This window comes from Mauremys reevesii, linkage group 4 (genome assembly GCF_016161935.1).
Source record: "Mauremys reevesii isolate NIE-2019 linkage group 4, ASM1616193v1, whole genome shotgun sequence".
Lineage (NCBI taxonomy): Eukaryota > Metazoa > Chordata > Testudines > Geoemydidae > Mauremys > Mauremys reevesii.
In genome coordinates, this window is record NC_052626.1 from 106,825,339 (window position 1) to 106,841,798 (window position 16,460).

Genomic DNA, 16,460 nt, shown 5'->3' on the forward strand with positions numbered 1-16,460 from the left:
CTTAGCATAAGCCTGTAACTGTCCAACATTACACAGTTAAACAAAGTTCAGAGTAGTATCTGCATAGTTATTACATTATACTGTATAAATATATAAAAATGCTCAGTATAATTTTCATTCTAGCATAAGTTGCTTGATTATTAAAAGTTCTGAGCACTCTAGCTCCTCTTGCTGAGCACTCACAAATTTTGTTGAAATCAACTACGGGAACCAGGCTTCTTTTTAAAAACTCATGGTAAAAATACAAATTAGCACATTTTTCAACTGCAGAAAATATTTATATCCACCTCCTGGCAGTGTGTGAATTACACTTTGTTCGCTCAAAACTGGTATTGTAATATGATAGTAAAAGAGAAGGCAATGTTTGAATAACTGTCAGCTTGTTAGTTTTATAGCACTGTTATTGGTAGACCGACCGAGACCTGCTCTGCTGCTAACTTAGGGCCTGAGGATCTGGCATTATCTCAGGCGTAATTACATTGCTTCACAGGAAAGACTGACTTAGTTAAGTTCAGTCGATAAGTTCCTAATATCCAATTGGATAAAGCCAGTATTGAGGGCATATGCTAATGGGAGGAACTGATCAATGTTAAAACTTGGACTAAAGCATCTCTCTCTGAGCAAGGATGTATAAACAGATAATAATTCTTCTCTTTATTAAAGAATGTTTTCAAGCACATTTGCAGTCTCAGAGAAAAATCCTCAGGTAAGAAATACATCAAAGTAATTTTAATAGGTACAAAATAAGTTAATTGTAGACTTTTTCTAGAGTCTCTCTCAGGAACACAAATCAGTCTGCCATCATCATCCTTTGGAAAACTGTGTGGGACTCAGAGCCAAAATGAAGCTAACATTCATGTAATAATCTTACAATTGAGACAAGGCTGCTAGAGCTGTGGTGGTACAGGCAAGGACACTGAGTCAGCTCCTGTTGCCACTTTTCGTGGCCATGCCTCTCCCTAGTAGCTCCTTTTGTAGTGAAGTTCCATGAATAAGGTACTTTCCACCAGAGTTATAAGTAGGGTTGCCAACCCTCCCGGATTGGCTGGGAGTCTGCTGTAATCAGCATCGATCTCCCAATGGCTATTGAAAGCAATCTGGGAGATATTAGGCTGCTAAAAGTCCGGTTGGTGGCGCAGTGGGTCTAAGGCAGGCTCCTTAGCCAGGGGGTCTCTGCACACTTCCCCCACCCTCTCCTGCACCCCAACCCTCTGTCCTAGCCCTGAGCCCCCTCCACCACCCAAACTCCCTCCCAGAGCCCGCACTCCCTTCTGCACCCCTTCCCTCACTCCAACCCCTTGGCCCTCGCCCTAGGCCCTCCTGTATCGCAAAACTCTTATCCTTGGCCCACCCCAGAGCCCGAAGCCCCAGCCCTGAGTCCCTCCCGCACCCAAACTCCCTTCTAGAGCCTGAACTCCCAACCCCCTGCCTCAGCTCGGAGCCCTCTCTCATGCTCCAAGCCCCTCAGCCTAGAGCCAACCCCCTGCCCCAGCCCGGTGAAAGTGAGTGAGGGCGAGGGAGAGTGAGGGGCGGGGCCTCAGAAGGGGAGGGATAGAGGCGTGGCCTTGGGGAAGGGGTGGGGCAAGGGTGTTTGGGTTTGTTCGATTAGAAAGTTGGCAACCTTGGTAGGCCTTTCACCTAACTGGGCTTGATTAGGAATCTCTTATGAAAATCAGGGGTTTTATCCCAACTCAGCAGATGTCATGAAGAAAAAAAAATCCAATAGACTCAGCAGATCTATAACCCAACATAGCTGATTGTCAGCGACCTGCGTAGCAGTTCAAAAATATCAAATGGTCTAGATGAATTATGCCACTTTCATTAAGATGATCACAAGCTCTTTTGATCATGAACTAGACAAAGCCATTGACCATTTTATAAAGTTCTAATTTTAAAATCCCGTAACAAAACAAATAAAAATATTTTTAATGTAGATGTGGAACTGAAGAAGTCTATGGCTTAATTATAAGTACAGAGATTCACACATCCCATCTTAAATTTCAAAGCAAATTGGTTCTAACTCTGTAATCTGCAGTCAAGCAAATTAGTAAGTAAATAAGCAAAAATCCCTGTTCACACAATGGCTTAATTTCATCAATCTGAATAAAAAAAAGCTATTAAAGCAACACTTACAGAGTAAAAAATATTTTTCTTTATCTTAATACTAATTTGGGGGTTTAATTCCTCACAGGACCTCACAAATTGAGTAGCTATCACCATAGTCAAAAGGTACCTCATTTATCAATGAGTACATGCATATTTGAACTGAAAAATTAGATAGCGAAAGCAAATTACAACTAACAGATGTAGCCCCATTTTAAAAAATCTTAGCAAAGAAATTCAGTTTCAGTTCACTGTTTTTTCTTCCCAAACTCTCAGGATGCTGTTTCCAATTATTGAAGAAAGGATAAAAGCCAAGGGACTACATTCCATGTCCACCTCTGCCATAGATTTCCTGTGATCTAGGGCAAGTACTTTAATTGCCTTGTGCCTCAGTTTCCCATTCTGCAAAACAATGATCATTATAGTTAATTACCTCACAGGATGTTGTGAGGCTTGATTCATTGATATTTATACTGCACTTTGAAATCCTACAATGGAATATCTGCTTTCCATTTACTAAAACACTGTGTACAATATAAAAGCTTTTCTCAATACTGATGATTAACTACCTTAAAATTAAAAAGTCAAAGCCATTTAGATATATTAAAAGACATTCATGAGGCATTACTGTTGTTTCTGTTAAGTACTTAGTGCAGTAAGTAACATATTATGTCAGTTCTCCAAGTCATTATTTGCAGGAAGTCAAGGCTTTCTCCTGTGCGCTGCAGAAATAATGGAATTTAATACAACAACAAACAACAACAACAGCGCAGTAGGTATAAATTCAGCCTAAAAGAGCAATTAAAATTCTCACAGGTCTTCAACTCTCTTTACCAGTGCAAGAGCAACAATCTGAGCTTTGTTAGAACAGAATAATGGCTCGTCCCAACATACACAAACGCAGTCTTGCCAGGGTTGTGGTTTTCCCAAAATTCCAACTGCAAAGCACCAAAAAACCCAAAGCCAAAACTAAACAAGCCCCAAATCAACCCAACATCATCATCTGAGTGCCTACCAACTGCTCTTTTAAGATGTATCAGTGCTTCTGAAACTTTAAACCTTCACAAACCACTTATCAAAACCACTTATCCCTAAAGACAATAACTGGACAAAACCTTTTCAAACAATTTTTTAATAAAAAAAGTGCATATTTAACGACCAAATAGTTTCATGAATTCATGTTGATTTTTACCAAACAGTTCATTTTTGGGGGAGGGGAGACCCTAAAAATATGCCTTGAACCCTCAAAACGTTTCAATATTTTCAAAATGAAATGTTTCAATTTTTCAGTTTGCAATGAATTTTTGTTTCAACATTTCTTTTAATTGTATTCATAATTTAAAACAAAAAAACTTTAAAAATTAACGTAGAAGGTTCAGCCACCTCAAGGGTGGGCAGAGCATAGCAGCCCTTCTGTCTCTGTTGCCCCCTGCCTGCAGCTACTCAGTAGTCTGTTCTTTCTTGCAACTCAGCCCTCCATTTAGGATGCTTAGAAAATTACTACTCCTGGGGTAACAAAGTCCAAATGAAAATCCGAGATTTTAGTGACCTAGGCGAACCAAGAGCAGATCTAGGCTGAGGTTTTTGGTAAACTGGGAAACATTTTGCCCTTTTTTTTCTTTTAATGTTTTTTAAACTTTTTTTTTTTAAACAGAGGCTTAATTATTCGGTTTGTCTGTCGGTCCAATGTTTCTGAAATCAGATAAAATAGAGACATGAAATTTTCAAAATAGATTTGTACACGACAGCTAGATGATATTTCAGTCCAATTTCAAATAAAAACGCATTAAAATGTTAATTATAATTTTTATTATTACAAATCCAAAATCATCCATTACACTATCCTGCTTTAACTGCCATTATCACCATTTCCAATATAGAAAGAAACAAGAAAACTCTTCAATGAACTTTAACTTGTATTTATAAAACACTCTAAATAAAAAACATTCTGTGCTCTTAAAACATGACTTTTCTTGCTTTAAGTTTTGAAAATTCAGTCATTAGTTCTTTTAGATCCAGTTTTCCAGATATTTCATGCTCTGTTGACATTATGGCAAGTCCAACAAGTCTCTCTTGCACCATTGTTGAACGCAGATATGTTTTTATCAATTTTAACTTTGAGAAGCTATGTTCCCTACTAGCTACGGAAACTGGCAAAGTTAAAAGAATGCATAGAGCTATAAAAATGTTTGGAAAACTGTCTGGAAGCTTATTTTCACAAACAAACTTCAGTACTTCTTCAGGAGTGGAATGTTTCTTAAGTCGTCTTGAAAAAGCCTGAAGCTCACTACACAAATCCGTAGCATCAATGTCTTTTGAATTTTCACGAGTCAACGTGACTCCAATTTTATACAAAATTCTCTTATCTATTTTGCTGTTTTCTTTTTCAAGCTGTGGATATCATATAGAAAGCCAAATACTGACTCTAGCTGCTGCATCTGTTGAAATCTTTCGTCAACCGAGTGAATAGCAGTATCAAGGACTATGAAGCAGAAATTCACTTTGAACCTTTGTTTTGGGATCTGAATGGGTGCGTCTTGTACTTCATACAAAAACTGCTGTTTCTTTTGCCAAATGCGAACTGGCTCTGGTTCAAATTCTGTCCAAAAATCTATTCAGCAAGCTCGAGAGCATCTACCAGTGTTCTTTCGAACCCTTCATCACTTCTCAATTCCTCCAGAATATTTTTAGTTTGCTGCAGTTTTTGAATAGCAGAATGTATGTTCAAGTTCTTTTTCTGAAGCTGCTTACTAGTGAGGTTAATCTCAAAAAGGATATTATACCACAAAATGAGTGAAGTCACAAATTTGAACTTGGAAAGGCCATTTGCAAGAGCTTCTGCATCTGAACATGCCGTATTGCCAGATGATCCAGTAAAGGTAGTATCATCAGAAATTTCAATTAGGGCATCATAAATGTTTCCAAGTTCATAGCAAAGAGGCTTCAAAGCACCAACGTAACTCTCCCATCTTGTCTAAGTGGTTTCACAGTTAGAGAATTCACATGGTAAGTCAGAATCTCCCAACAGCATGTTGAGCCTGAGAAAAACACAAACATGTTGCACCAGGTCAAAGAAACTGCTTGCCTTCAAACAGCATCTAGCAGCATCATTGACAACCAAATTCAGAGAATGCACACTGCAAGGAACGAAAAAGGCCCTAGGATTGATTTCCATCATTCTCCTTTGCACACCATTGTCTTTACCCTTCATATCACCCCCATTATCATAGCCTTGGCCACGTAAATTTTCAACAGATAATGACATTGTTTCAAGCTCTTGTAGAATAGTTTCAGACATTAATGCTCCAGTCGTCTCCTTCAGTGGTACAAAGCCCAAAAAATGTTCCTTTATGAGCACTTCAACATTATCTTCATCTGCAGACTTTTCCATATCCACAAAACGAATGATCATCGGCATTTATCCAACATGACTCACATCTGGTGTACAGTCCAGTATTATTAAAGTATTTTGCAGAATGGGCAGCTTCTACAATTTTTTTTATGACATTTGCTAGGATTTGAATCAGTTCATTCTGCATATTTTTTTCCTAAGTAATGAACCTGTGTTTCATAATCAGTTATTTTACGTAGATGCTCCTTCATGACTGGATCAAACAAAGCTAGTATTCAACAAATTTTAAAAAGTTTCCATTACTGGAGTGTATAATTTTTCATTTCTTTCATGGCCACGGAATGCTAAATTTTATCCACCAAGAACTCTCACTAAAGCAATCAGACACTCTAATATTTGTTGCCAATATTCTTCTTTTTCCTTGATCACATGTAAATTTTCTTCATCGATAGTTTTTCTTTTTTCCAATCGTAATTCAAGTTCTTTCCAATTTTGAAAACATTCCAAATGTTCTGTACTTCTTTCATGTGAAGAGAGAATTGAAGATATGTTTTTCCAGTCCTTCGAACCATTTTCAGTAAGTGATGTACCAATTGCTTGATTTCTAAACAATTTGCAGCAAAGCAAAACACAGAGTCCTTCGACACTGAATATTGTAACCAGTTTCGATGAATTTCTTCCCCAATAATAAAAAGATTGATGAGTACTTGAGGCACCTCCTCTTGTAATGTGGAGCAGAGACGTTTCTTTTATTTCCACCCTTAGGGAAGGGAAATTCATGAACTTGTTCGTGTCCATGTTCCACGATAATTTGCCGCACACCGTCATCACATCTGGGCCATGAAGCTGGGTCCCTATACTGTAACTTGTTTGTAACTGTCTCATCCTTTCTTTCTTCTACTTCATTTACTTCAATTTCTGCACGTCTCTCTGAAGGTGAATAAATTTTCTCCACTTCCATATCAGTCTGATGCTGTGAGCTGCCTTCATCTAGAAGTAAATTTCCATCATCTTGAGTTTCCAAACTGCTTTTTTGAGGATGTGAGCTACCCTCATCTCGAAGTAATATACCTTCATCTTGATGTTCCAAACTGCTTCCATGCGGATGTGAGCTAACCTCCTCTCCAAGTAAAATTCCTTCATTTGGATGCTGTGAACTGCTTCCATCTTTATTTAGATTAAAGAGAAGATATTTCAGGAAGGATTCCTACTGTTTTGCTTGGTCCTTTTCCTTCTCAGCCTTTCGTTTATGATATTCAGCTCCTAAGGGTTTTCTTTTTCCTCTTTCTGCCATGGGGCATTTGAATATTGTTATGTACCAACTGTGCTCCCGACTGCAAGCATTATAGCATTAAAGATGGCGGACACACCACATGGCTGGCGATTTAAACCACATTGCAGCCATCCTAACACGTCTTTTCACTGCTTAAAGGTTCAATGATTAGTAACATACACTCACTTACCTATTAAAACAGTTAGTTACAGCATTTACATAGAAACAAAATGACCTTTTTCGATGTTATAACTCGACACCGGTTGTTTGGAAAGTAATCCCCTTCCTCACGGTTACCCACTTGAAGTGTGATGTCATCACTTTCATAGTCTATTAAGCATTAACGCTGTTACTTTTCTTTTATGGACATTATTTATTACATGTGAACCAGTTATAACAAAGAAAAGTTCCTAATTAGCCCGATAATAATGATAAGGTTTAATAACGCTTAAAGAGACTCACATTTTGGATTTATAATGCTGAAAGACATTATTCTTTATTATTTGACACCAAGAAACATAATATCTCACAGTATTCCCTCGATTCTTAACCATCTACCTGCAACGTGTGTTAAAATGACCGTTTGACATGTATCAACTCGCGATATCTCCTTTCTACATGAATTTCTGGCTATGGAACCTTGATGTATATTTGAGTTAGGTGTCACTTGCATTGCAGCTCTTGCTGCTGGTGGCTGTGTTTCATTGTGGCTGAGTTATCGCTTATCAAAATTGCGGACTGGGTCATCTTGAGCCTATGTCGCAATTTGAAAAAAAAAATCGCTAAAATTTTATTTTTGCAGTAAATAAAAGATTTGACATCATTTCTCAGAAATGTAGAGAAATGAATTATAATTCATATTCCCTCTGTATGCACATGGGAATTGAATCTTCATTGCTCCACCCCCACATAAGACTTCACAACTGTTCTGTACTATGTACCAATGCATTTTGTGTGTATTTGTTGGGTGTTCTTTAAAGACCTTCTGGAAATAGAGATGCAAATCAATTTCTTTTTAAAAACTAACATTTTCCTCTACTCTTGTAGCTCTAACACACACACCTACTTCCCAAGTTCAAACACACACACACACACACACAATGCCCTCCTCACCATCATATTTTCAGGCTGAAATGTTATGTGTCAAGTTTCAGCCCTGAATGAAATTTTATGGCCATGTTATAATCCCCTAAAGAGTGGAATACTAATTTTACAGTTGTAAAATAAGGGTTTATAATGGAAATATTAACACAAGTTATGCTAGAGCATTGCAAATGCATTGCCATAATGAAACTAAATTGATCCAAGAGCTTGCATATTAAAATTTCATTACAAATCAGCAGGAGAAGCTAACTGTTCTAATTAAGAACAAAATCATATGTATTCATTCCCTGCTTCATCACTTTGATCTGATGCATATCACCACAAGGACTGGCGTTAGGTATAATCTTATTTGCATTAAACACACATCAATAGTCTGGAGTAGGGAACAGGGAATGGAGCAAAAAGGTTGAAACTGTAACAAGGAACAGGAAGGTTAGTTAGTACTGAGGAGGAAAGTGATTGTATTCAAGGGTGCCTGGACAAAATGGGGACATAAACTAACCAGGGACATAACTCTGTTCAAAAGAGTGTTGATAGTACCAGGCACAGAGTTGGACATTTACACAGTCACAAAAAATAAATGTCAAGAATGCATGATCCAGAGAGATATTAAAAATGATAGATGCCATAAAAGTGAGGGAGAAACACAAAAACAGGAGGTTAATTAATAGCCAAGCATTCAAGCAGTAAAGGAGAAATTTCCCCAAACAGAGGTACTTAGCAGCTTTGCCTCTTCTTGGAACTTCAGCAGAATTGTACTAGGCATTACAAAGTACATAGAATGTCACTAGAGAATTGCTTTTCCTCCATGTACAATACCTACCATGAGTAAATTAGGTTACATTGCAGAGAGACAAGATGAGTGAGATCTTTTATAGGACCAACTTCTATTGGTGAGAAAGACAAGCTTTCGAGCTACATAGAGCTCTTCCTCAGGTCTGGGAAAGGTATAGATGCATTGCAGATGCATTCTTCCTCTAATCTACCTGAAGAACTATGGGACATCCAAGATTGCATCACACTGGTACACTCTCCATAGCTCATCTGGAATGAAACTATAGTCTCCTCCTCCTCCGGAGTCTATCGGTTCAAATACCCTCCTGTCTGCTTTCTCCACTGCCTGGCACCTTGCCTAATCACTTACATTTGTGCAAAGTGAATGTAAAATTACACCTTTTTGATTTGTTAATGTTTTGCAGCCACTTTACACAGTGTAAACAACAGATTAGGCCCTGTACGCTCTTATTTTACTATACAGTATGAGATCTGCACAAAGTAGGAAAAAGCCCACCGCTGATACTAAAGAGGCAGATAACATTACATTTTGAAAGTACTGCAGAGTGATGTAATTTTTTCTTTCCTTGCAGTCTATATATTAAAGATATATATTATAGCACCCAATCTATCCCCTAAAAATTCCTGCCTCCACCCCCAAGTACATACATGTCTATTGCATCCTTTCAGGAAGAAGGATTTGAGTTATGTTCTCCAGATGAGAGTTAAATGTTGTGCACTACTGGACACTAGAATTCTGAAACATGGTAAGACACTTGGCTTGCTTTCCTGATCATTGCTGTTACATACATATTCCAATGCACTTCTTGAAGCATTTTCTTTTAAAAATCTAAGTCTTTTCCAGTCAGTCACCAGTTCAGCCTCATAACACCCCTCTGAGGTGGGTAAGGGATGTGTGTATATATATATGCATCACTATCTACCACGAGAATGTGTCTATCACTGGGGCAGACTGCAGCAGCTGGTCAAAAGTATACAGAAACACTTCCCACAGTTTAGGGTGGGAAGTCAAAAAGAATAACATATTCAACTGAAACGTCAGGAGACAGAAGGTATTTGCTTCAAATTAAATTCGGTCAGGATGCTCAAATTAGCATCTCTACTCTCATTAAAAGTATCATGATTTTAGGACTCTTCCAAAAGACAGCGCCTCAGTGTCTCCTAACATCACATTTGGCATTAATTCAGAGCTGATTCAGAGGAAAGTGTGTCACCTTATCAATTATCTACATCACTTCATACAAAACCTAGCTGTTCTTTATAGGTCTCCTATCCAAATAGTGACCATGTCTGAAGACTTAGCTTGGGAGATCTGGCAGCACAAAGGTATGCTAGAGTCTGAATGCTGGAAATCAGATAAAAGCTTTGGTGCATGCACAGACAAGCCCAAAGTTATTTTCTCTGCACTGTGAAAGAGAGGCTGGTACAAGGTTTAACCAACTTACCTTCAACAATCACAGAGCTTAAGAGAGAGACCTGATTTTTTTCCTTATTATTTGTAATGAAAGATATTACATAAAAATATGTTGTACTGTACTGTATTAATGATGATGCAGGGAAAGATTGAGGATATTTTTTGTTTGTTTTCCCCCCCAGAATATAAGGTGACTAAACTAAAGGAAATTAATCTTGACAAAGATTTTAAAACCTCGCAGCAGGTCTCAGATTTATAAATCCATATTCTTTAAAGGAAAATTTTGCAAAAATGCATTGATGATTTATTGCTTACAGTGTTATGATTATTTTTATTCAGAAGTAAATGATCTTATGGCTGTGCACACACACAGACAGTAAAACTCACAGGGAATACAGGCAGCTTTGAATCCAAGCCTGATAATTAATCCATTGTTACTTGTTTAGATTTTACAGTAAACCAATATCCAATTTCATTGTTTGAGAGACTGTAGCATGCCAACCCACACTTTTACTAATCAAATAAATGGGAAACCGTGGGAGATCTGCTGACCACCATTAATCAGGGTTTATACACAAAGTCAACAGCTAGCACCATATACTGGATTTGAATTCTCCAGTGTTGAATTTGAGCACATGATTCTTGAAATCTACAAGTAACAGAGAATTTCTATTACCTAACTTTGATGATTTTGTGCAAAGCCCAGTTTCTGCATAAAAGACCTGTGAATAATTGCATTTAATATCTCTCTGGCATGGTTCTGCTGGCATGACCCACAAACAGAAAGTAAAGCAGCTAATCCTAGTAGTATCTTCTAAATCTCATCTGCAAGATCAAAGGAAATGTTTGAGGAAAAGTTCGCTACATATGAAGAACTTAACCTACCGACCGCTATGCCTACCTTCATGCCTCCAGCTTCCATCCCGGACACACCACAAGATCCATTGTCTACAGCCAAGCACTGAGGTACAACCGTATCTGCTCTAACCCCGCAGACAGAGACCAACACCTAGAAAATCTCCACCAAGCATTCTCAAGACTACAGTACCCACACGAGGAAATAAGGAAACAGATCAACAGAGCCAGACGTGTACCCAGAAGCCTCCTACTGGAAGACAAACCCAAGAAAGAAACCAACAGGACTCCACTGGCCATCACATACAGTCCCCAGCTAAAACCCCTACAACGCATCATCAGGGATCTACAACCCATCCTGGACAATGATCCCACACTTTCACAGGCCTTGGGTGGCAGACCAGTCCTCGCCCACAGACAACCTGCCAACCTGAAACATATTCTCACCAGCAACTGCACACCGCACCATAGTAACTCTAGCTCAGGAACCAATCCATGCAACAAACCTCGATGCCAACTCTGCCCACATATCTACACCAGCAACACCATCACAGGACCAAACCAGATCAGCCACAACATCACCGGTTCATTCACCTGCACTTCCACCAATGTAATATATGCCATCATATGCCAGCAATGCCCCTCTGCTATGTACATCGGCCAAACTGGACAGTCTCTAAGGAAAAGGATAAATGTACACAAATCAGACATTAGGAATGGCAATATACAAAAACCTGTAGGAGAACACTTCAACCTCCCTGGCCACACTATAGCAGATCTTAAGGTGGCCATCCTACAGCAAAAAAACTTTAGGACCAGACTTCAAAGAGAAACTGCTGAGCTCCAGTTCATCTGCAAATTTGACACCATCAGCTCAGGACTAAACAAAGACTGTGAATGCCTTGCCAATTACAGAACCAGTTTCTCCTCCCTTGGTTTTCACACTTCAACTGCTAGAACAGGGCCTCATCCTCCCTGATTGATCTGACCTCGTTATCTCTAGCTTGCTTCTTGCTTGCTTATATATACCTGCCCCAGGAAATTTCCACCACTTGCATCCGAAGAAGTGGGTATTCACCCACGAAAGCTCATGCTGCAAAACGTCTGTTAGTCTATGAGGTGCCACAGGATTCTTTGCTGCTTTTACATATGAAGAGATTCTCATAATAGTTTGTGAAGTGTGTGGGGAAAATTCTACAGATAATTTCTTCCATTCGACATTTTTACTATACTATACTTAATGATGTATCAATATTTATAGTGAAAAGTAAAACCCCAAATAAATGACTCAGAGTTAAGAGAAACAAGAAAAAGGGCAGTTTTATTTATGCAAGATAGTCAAGTCTCATACAGTCATAGATACATGAATTCCCAGGGCCGAAGGCACCATTGTGATCAACTATTCCGATCTGTATAACAAAGGTCATATAACTTCTCCAAAATAATTCCTAGAATAGATCTTTTAGAAAAACATCCATTCTTGATTTAAAAAGGGTCTCTGATAGAGAATCCACCACAACCCTCAGTAAACTGTTCCACTGGTTAATTAACCTCATTGTTGAAAATGTACACCTTATTTCCAGCCTGCATTTGTGTCACTTTAGCTTTCAGCCACTGGATCGTATCATACCTTTTCTTCGCTAGACTGAGGAGCCCATTATTAAATATTTGTACTCCATGTAGATATTTACAGATTGCAATTTAGTCACCCCTTAACCTTCATGTTGTTAAGCTAAACAGATTGATCTCCTTGAATTGATCACAATAAGGCATTTTTTCTAATCCTTTAATCATTCTGGTGGCTCTTCTCTGAACCCTCTCCAATTTATTAACATCCTTCATGAATTGTGGGAGCCAGAATTGGACATGGTATCCCAGTAGCAGTCTTTCCAGTGCCCAAGAGATAAAATAACCTCTCTACTGCCCTGTTTATGCATCCCAGGATCGCATTAACCCTTTTGGCCAGTGCATCACACTGGGAGGTCAGGTTTCAGAGCGGTACCCATTTTAGTCTGTATCAGCAAAAAGAACAAGGAGTACTTGTGGCACCTTAGAGACTAACAAATTTATTTGGGCATAAGCTTTAGCCCATGAAAGCTTATGCTCAAATAAATTTGTTAGTCTCTAAGGTGTCGCAAGTACTCCTCGTTCTTTTTACTGGGAGGTCATGTTCAGCTGATTAGCCACCACAATCCCCAAAGCTTTTTTCAGAGTCACTGCTTCTCAAAATAGAGCACCCCAACATGTATGGCCTACATTTTTTGTTCCTAGATGTATACATTTACATGTAACCCTACTAAAATACATAGTGTACTCTTGTGCCCAGTGTACAGGGGCGGCTCTAGGCACCAGCAAAGCAAGCACGTTCTTGGGGCAGCCCATTTGCAGGGGCGGCAGGGATCCAGCATGGGAACTGAGAACCAAAAGGGGCCCTGGGAGCTGTAGTTCCTTGGTTAGCTCCAGTGGCATAGCCAGGTTTTAAGTGTAGGGGGAGCAAACATAAAAAAGGCGCCCTCCCTTGGCTCCTCCTCTGGCCACGCCCTCTTGACTCCTCCCGTTTCACCTCCAGATTAACCCCGGGGCCAGCTCAGGACTCCTGTGGGCTCCCCAGGGTGCGGATACCCTCCCGTCCCCAGGAGAGTCTCCCCTGCCCAGCACGCTCTGCAGGTGTCCCCCGCCGGGCTGTGCCACCCAGCCCCACCTGCAGGGTCCTGTCCCACCAATCCCAGGCTCCAGGCTCCTGCGCCGTGCCAGAGCCCCCCGTCCAGACAGCACAGCCTGCGCCCCTGCCCTGCAGGCCCGGCCCCGGGGAGCCCCTCGCCCAGACCCCCCCAGTGCAAGGCACCAGACCCCCGCTGCTCAACTTCCGTTCTGCACTGCCGCCTGTCCCCGGCCTGCTCCCGGCATTTGGTGTACTCCATGCGGGGCTCGCCAGCCAGGCGGCCTTAAAGGCGCAGGGGCCCTTTTGCCTCCCCCCACCACATTAGCAAGGGGCGGGGAGCGCTTGGCCGTTGAGCCCTGAGCCGCCGCAGAAGGTGGCTGCGGCGATGTTGGGGCCGCGCTGAGCGTGGGGTGCGATGGCCGAGGAGCCGCCCCCCCCTCGCTCCTCCAGCCGCGCCTGCCGCCCCCCATGGCTTCTCCAGCTGTGCTGCCACCAGCGCTGGCCCGGCAGGCACCGCTTCCGTGCCTGCTGCCCCTCCCTCCCCATGGCTCCTCCAGCTGTGCTGCCACCAGCGCCAGCCCGGCAGGCGCAGCTTTTTGAAAATGTGCTGAGGGGAAGCGGCTGCTTCCCCTGAACCCCGCTAGCTACGCTACTGGTTAGCTCCCTGCCTATAGAGCCAGCCCTGGAGCAGGGAAAGAACTACATTTCCCAGCATTCCCTTGGCCACTGCCAGCTGGAAAGGAAGGGGGAGGAAGTGAGGTATCTGAGACCTCATGCTGCAGTCTGTTGTGAATGGAGAGCTGGTAGGGAGACCATATTTTAACATTTAAAAAATAGGACACTCTACAGGGAGGGAGGGTAGCCCCACCCTGCCACTATCCACTCCCTCCAACTGCCCCACACAGAAACCCCAACCCATCCAACCCCCCCCGCTCCCTGATCACCCCCTCCCAGAACCCCTGCCCCTAACTGCCCCTTGGGACCCCAGCCCCTATCTAAGCCTCCCTTCTCCTTGTCCTCAGCTGCCCTCTCCTGAGGCCTCCCCAACTTCCCCCCAGGACCCCACCCCCTACCTGTCCCCTGACAAACCCCTGGGACTCCCATGTCTAGCCAACCGCTGCCTGTCCCCTGATTGCCCCGAACTGCTGACCCATCTAATCCCTCCTTCTCCCTGTCCCTTGACTGCCCGCTCCGGAACCCCCTACCCCGTCTCCAACTCCCCAGCCCCCTTACTATGCCACTCAGACCAGTGTGTCTGGCTCTGCGCAGCACCAGACACGCTGCTGCATACATGCTGCCATGCTCCCCCGCGGAGCCACAGCCCCCTCCCCAGCACCTGCCTTCCAGATTTGAACACCTCAAAATTCAGGAGTGCTCAAGCTCAGTTTGGGCAGCTGTTACTTCATTTCTCCCTAATCAAATATACTGATCCACTGTAACTTGTTGTAGAAAAAGTAGGATAAACTTGAGCAAGTAATGCTTCCCAGTGGTTATTAGGACTGGAATTGCTATTTTCAACAACCATTGCCTTTTTGTTTGTTTGTTTGTTTAAAAGGAAGACAGTGATATTGCATTGGCAAAATTCCCCATAGAAAGAAAGAGTGGAACAAAAGAATAATAAAGGCACCTCAACTTTTCCTCATTCATGTAGGATAGTCTTATAATATGCATCCAGATAGCCTCCAATCACACAAGCTGAAAACTGTTCCACTTTACTGCAGTTCTGTAACCATTTGGGAACCAGTCCTGTCTGTGTTCTGTGCACATCTAAAATTCCTGCTGAATGACCTGCCCTGGGAGCGAGTTACCAGTGACCCAGGGCTGCGGCGGAAGGAGGGTGCAGGTGGTGGTGGGGAGAGCCCAGGGCTGGGGCAGCAGGAGGTGTGTGTGGGGCAATGGTGGGGGGAAAGGGGGAAGCCCAGAGCTGGGGTGGCAAGGGGTGTGGGTGCGGGGAGAGAGCCCAGGGCTGGGGCAGCAGGGGGGTGCGGCGAGGAGCTCAGGGCTGGGACAGGGGCAGCCAATTTTTTTTTGCTTATGGCGGCAAAAAACCTAGAGCCAGTCCTGCCAGTGTACCAACTGATTCAGATCACTTTCTATCAGTGAAATGCCCTCTTCATTATTTACCATTCTCCCTATTTTTGTATCATCTGGAAACTTTATCAGCGATGAATTTGTTTTCTTCCAGGGCATTGATAAAAATATTAAATAACAGAGCCAAGGACTGAACCCTATCAGACCCCATTAGAACCCGCTCACTGGTGATTTCATGCTTGCAGTTACATTTTGAGACCTATCCGTTAGCCAGCTTTTAATTTATGTGACAAGTTAATTTTATATCATTCTAGTTTTTAATCAAAATGGCACCAAGTCAAATGCCTTACAGAAGGGGAACAGGAGCCATGCCTAGAATTCAGGGACCTGCTTGTGACATATATTAAAGCAGCCCTGTTAGAATTCTAGCTAGGTCACATTGAAAACTGCAATGTGGTTCATTTCAACCTAGTACAAACATCTTGACCCTACATAGCCCCCTGGTAAAAATAGTTCATTCAATACGAAAACTAACCATTTACATCCAGATATTCAATTTGTATAAATTGTCTTGGCTCCGTTGAAGTTGATGAAATTATGACCATTTAGGATCTGGCCTAAAAGGTAATCAATTTCTAGTTATAAAACATTTCTTTTCATTTCTTTATTGTTTCATTGAAATGGAAGATCAGTTTCCAAAAACTATTTGAATGTTACTAGCCAGAATTCTCTTCAAGCTCTTTTGTATCTTTTAACAGAATTGCAAAGATCTTGGAAGAAAGGTGATGATCTGAGTGCTCATTACATACAAAAGTTCCTTTATTGGTACTTTGCTAGCAAGAATTTGAAAGAAACAGAAAACTGATCCCAC

The 16,460-nt window shown here is 41.6% G+C and overlaps 1 protein-coding gene across 4 annotated transcripts in view; it reads right to left on the reverse strand.

Moving 5' to 3' along the window:
* Positions 1–16,460, reverse strand: part of KCNQ1 (potassium voltage-gated channel subfamily Q member 1) — a 552,595-nt gene that overhangs the window by 351,271 nt on the left and 184,864 nt on the right. The window lies entirely within an intron of this gene.